The sequence below is a fragment of the Camelus dromedarius genome, chromosome Y, assembly GCF_036321535.1.
Source record: "Camelus dromedarius isolate mCamDro1 chromosome Y, mCamDro1.pat, whole genome shotgun sequence".
NCBI classification, from domain to species: domain Eukaryota; kingdom Metazoa; phylum Chordata; class Mammalia; order Artiodactyla; family Camelidae; genus Camelus; species Camelus dromedarius.
The window spans coordinates 18,903,262-18,908,286 of record NC_087473.1 but is presented as its reverse complement, the minus strand read 5'-3'; the positions used below and the strand labels follow the sequence as shown (position 1 = coordinate 18,908,286).

General features: G+C 42.6%; 1 long non-coding RNA gene across 1 annotated transcript; it reads right to left on the bottom strand.

The window, feature by feature from the left end:
• Positions 1–260: 260 nt before the first annotated feature.
• Positions 261–3,190, bottom strand: LOC135320436 (uncharacterized). The gene is made up of 2 exons (XR_010379582.1): positions 2,905–3,190; positions 261–1,086 (listed from the first exon to the last, which is right to left on the bottom strand). It is a non-coding gene; the product is annotated as an uncharacterized LOC135320436 (long non-coding RNA).
• Between the last annotated feature and the right edge of the window lie 1,835 nt (positions 3,191–5,025).

The window sequence follows — 5,025 nt, the reverse complement described above, 5'->3', positions numbered from 1 at the left end:
TAAAAAAAATTTTTTTTAATGACTTTATTGTGGTTTGATGACTATACAGTAAACTACATCTATTTCAGATGTACAATTTGATGAATTTTGATAGATGTAGACACCCATGAAACCACCGCCACAATCAGGATAGCTAACATTTCCATCACTCCACAACAGGTGCAAGTTTTGAATTCCCCATTTATCCCTTCCCACCTCCTTTCCCTGTTGGTAATCATAAGTTTGTTTGCTGTGTCTGTGAGTCTGTTTCTGTTTTGTAAGTAACTTCATTTGTGTCTTTTTTTTTTTTTTTAGATTCCACATATAAGTGATATCATATGGCATTTTTCTTTCTCTTTCTGGCTTACTTCACTTAGACATGATCTCTAGGTCCATCCATGTGGCTGCAAATGGCATTATTTTATCATTATTCATGGCTGAGTAGTGTTCCATTGCATAAATATACCACAGCTTCTTTATCAGCTCATCTCTCAATGGACATTTAGGCTGTTTCCATGTCTTGGTTATTGTAAATAGTGCTGCTATAAACTTTGGGGTGCATGTGTCTTTTCGAATTACAGTTCCCTCCAGATATACGCCCAGGAGTGGGATTTCTGGGTGATATGGCAAGTCTATTTTTAGTTTTTTAAGGCACCTCCATACTGTCCTCCGTAGTGGCTGCACCAAAGTGCATTCCCACCAGCAGTGTAGGAGGGTTCCCCTTTTCTCCACACCCTCTCCAGCATTTATAGTTTATGGACTTTTTAAGGACGGCCATTCTGACTGGTGTGCGGTGGTACCTCATTGTAGCTTGGACTCCCACTTCTCTGATAATTGGCATTATTGAGCATCTTTTCATGTGCCTGTTGGCCGTCTGCACGTCTTCTTTGAAGAGATGTCTATTGAGGTCTTCTGCCCAGTGACATACTCTTTTCTCTTTAATCGCATCTTTCTTTCCGGAAAAAGCCATCAGGGTCCAAGAAAAGGAGCAATTTCAGGTAAGCTCCATCCACAGCATTGCAGGCCAGACCACCGGACATCCACTTGTCAACAAGGGATGGTCTTGGGCTGGTTCGAGGCTGAGGGTGAGTGCAAACAGTAACACGGCTGCAGAGGTTGAGAGAGTCGTGGGAAAAAAGATGAGCTTGTGCAAATATGCACATGTCCACCCCCCTCCCCCACCACATCCCTTACGTGTATTGTGCCTATTGCTTAAGAACATGTACGGCAAAATAAGACGTAATTCAGAACCTGAATGCAATGGTATGATGCATGGGATTAGCCTCAAGATAAGTCTGGGGTCGTAGGAGGGGAGTCAGTATAGATTAAACAAGATTGCCCAGGTGCTGGTAATATTCAACATAATGGGTATTCGGGGATTCAATACACTATAGCTCCCTACTTTCATATAGGGTGCAATTCTCCAAAAAGAAAACATATATATAAATTTAATCTAATGATAAAAATTTTAGAAGGCAGAATATTTGAAAATTCACTCTCCCTCTCAATTCCCTTCACTTGAAATCAAAGTCCCCCTCAACCACAAAGACAAGACTTTGAAAAAGAATTTAGTTACGAGTTTCCTGGCATCCAAGGGAAAAAGTGAGATGTCTTCTGTTATATTATACAAATAGCCATTTCCCAACTTTGGGGAAGAAAAAGAAAAGCTGTTCCAGTCATATCTCTGAGTCATTAATGCCTAAAAATGTCTTCAGTAACTTCCCTACAGTGAACCCAGGAACACCATCTGTAAATGCATAAATATTTTCATGTTCACATCCTGGCACAGAACCACAGAGTGCTGCACAGAGGCACTACAGTAGAGGCGGTCCAAGAATGCAGCTCTTGGAATGGTCCACGGTGAGCTGGAAGGAACACCAGTGCTGTGCAGGACCCATGGTCCTTCCAACCATCCTCTCCAAAGATCGTATCTCTCCAGTGGTTGTCTGACCCAAATGAATGGCATTTTAAGGTCGTATCATCTGGCAAAGGCATGGAAAACCCACGTTTTCTGTGGCTGAGTTAGGGCAGACGCATAAACCCTAGGGGTTCATCACGGAAACAGAATGAGAATAACTCTCCCCTTGGGGCTCACGGCAGGCGGGGCAGGGGCCTTTCCTCAGCATAGCTAACACGTTCCTGATAAATGAGAATCGTCTCCGCATCACGGGTGGGCCTGGAGGGTGTTATGCACAGTGCAGTAAGTCAGACAGAGAGAGACAAACACTGTGTGATATCACTTATATGTGGCATCTAAAAAAATGCAACCAACTAGTGAACATAACACAAAAGAAGCAGACTCACAGGTACAGAGAACAAATTAATGGTGAGCAGTGGGGAGAGGGAAGGGGGGAGGGATAATATAGGCGAAAAGGAGTAACACGTACAAATTATTAGATATAAAATAAGCTATAAGTATGTACTGTATAACATGGCGAATACAGCCAGTATTTTATAATAACTATAAATGGAATTCAACCTTTGGAAACTGTGACTCACTCTATTGTACACCTGTAACTTATGTAATATTGGACATTAACTACGCTTCCATAAAAAATTTAAATTTCATAAGGTCCTCTCTTCTCTCTCTATTCTATATTTCCATCATTGTCACATAAAACTTCTGGATTTGAGCCATGCAGTCTTTTTTTTTGCAAACTATAGGGAGGCATCTCACACGAAAGGTAATTTGAAGGAATCAGAGCTACTGTGTGGAATTACTGAACACAAACCCTTTTTTGTCTTTGTAACCATCTTCCCAAAATAATCATATGCATCTGAGAAAGTGTATTAAAGCCACCGTTAGGACAAGAGCCTCCTTGCAGGAATAATGTCCTTCGATGAAGATAAATGAATATACTGTGAGGATACATGGTGCTGTTCTCATATCCTTATTGTTGGGGAGGTGAAGGGTTTTTCACTTACTTTTACCTGCCATGGAAACAGGGCCGTGACCCCTGGGCTGTTTCCCAAGGTGAAATCGATTTCTTTGGGTCTTGACTCCTGGAGGGAGTGTGAACACTATTAAGAGAGATGAGTTAAAACTACATCCGTAAGAGGTCCAACAGTTTAATACACATCAGACAGTAGTGACTACATGAGCAGTAACATAAAGAAGCAGATTTAGCCATGAGGATAAGCTGTGACGGTGAACCTCTCAAAGGTACAAGGACCTTTAAATGGGCTCTTCTGGGCTTACGCAGAAGCCAACGTTATGGTGAATCCCCCCCGCCCACCTCCTTGAATTTCTGTGCTTGAGAAACTCACACAATTGAGATTTACCTTCTGTCCTCTGTCGGAGAGGACTGTTCCACAAATTCAATAGATTTGGCTAAAGGATGCATTCGAGGGACACTCCACGGCAATGGTAAGGTTGAAGAAAATTTAATACCCAATGGGTATTTATAATGCTGACTGAATTCCTGCCAGATAGTCCTCAGAATAACAGACTTGAACATAGTTGCATGTAAAAATGAATACGTGTAACAATATGCGTAACAATGAGGAGGTCAAATGTAACTGTGATTTGTGAATGACACACGTCATTCATGGCAGAAGTAGGAGAGGACACATCTCAGCTCCATCTCTGACAGCTGTGTCCCCTCCCTAAGGTAACTGATGACTCCCCAGGTGGTTTTCCATGTGAAAGATGAGAATCTGATAGAACCATTGAGGGTATTATCTGTGAATGATTGACTGGATAGATGATAGATAGATAGAAAGATAAGACAGATAAATGACAGGTGGATGGATGGGTAGGTGGATATGGATATATGAAAGATTTATAGGACTGATAGATGGTAGATAGATAATAGATAGGCAGGCAGAAATAATAGGTGGATGGATGGATGGATGGATAGATAGATAGATAGTTAGGATACATGGGTTGTTGGGTGGATGGAAAAATGGATGGATGGATGGATAGATAGAAAGACAGATAGATAGATAGGAAGGATAGATGCATGGGGTGGTTGGGTGGATGGAAAGATGGATGGATGGACGGATAGATAGATAGAAAGAAACGATGGATAGATGGATGGGTGGCTGGGTGGATGGAAAGATAGAGAGAACAGATAAATGACAGGTGGATGGATAGATACAGATATATGTAAGATTTATGCATATGGTAGATGGCAAATAGGTGGACAGATAAATAGATATAGATGAAAAATTGGTAGATTTGCTAGAGAGAGCAGAGAGATGGCTGACAGGTATGAAAGACTGACAGTTAACGTCTCTACTAAGCATATGAATTTCTACTTGCACCCACACCCAGACAGTTGAGCCTCTCAGGTAGAATAACCCAGCAATTAGAGGACAGTGATTTCAACTGAGTTAAAACTGCCATCTCTACATTAAGTGTTTTTTTTAACCAACTCTTGTAAACTTCTCAGGTTACCGGCACACTCACTTCAGAAGAGCTGAGGAGCCTCCAGTTGCCCAGCCATCGGAAGGTCACCTTGGAAAGGAACCCGCAGCTGCTCTGTGAGCAGGGGCGTCTCCACTCTGTCTCCTTTTGTGTCTCACTCGCCTGGAGCAGATGGCACATTCTTCCCATTTTCTCATAGAAGGAAACACAGTTAGGTTGTTCGTAAGGGAATTCTAGCTTTCTACGCTGAAGGAATCTGGAGAGCCAACGCGTTTGGAAAATTATTTTCAAGGCTGACCTCACCCTTCTTTGACGTCTCTGGCAGAGGCTGTGGTTAGGTGCCAGTTCTGCTCAATAGATCTGCCAAATGGATGAGAAATGGGGGGCCTTCGACCAATGGAGTAGCGGTGACCTAATTACAAAGATTGAGTATTTGTTTCCAGTTTTTGCTGGTGACTCGCCTCATCCCATCAGCCTGCAGTCTTCTATTCTGAGGCAGAGCCCGGGAAGGGCGGGAGTCTGGATGGACAAGCTTTGCCTGGGTGGTCAGGATTCAGGAACCACAGGGACCTGAATGGTCAGGCAACCTCATGACTCGACCTTCGTGTCCTGCTGTGAACCTTCCTCCCTTGACGTCTCAAATCTGGGATGTATCCAAAGAAAAATGAAAACACTAA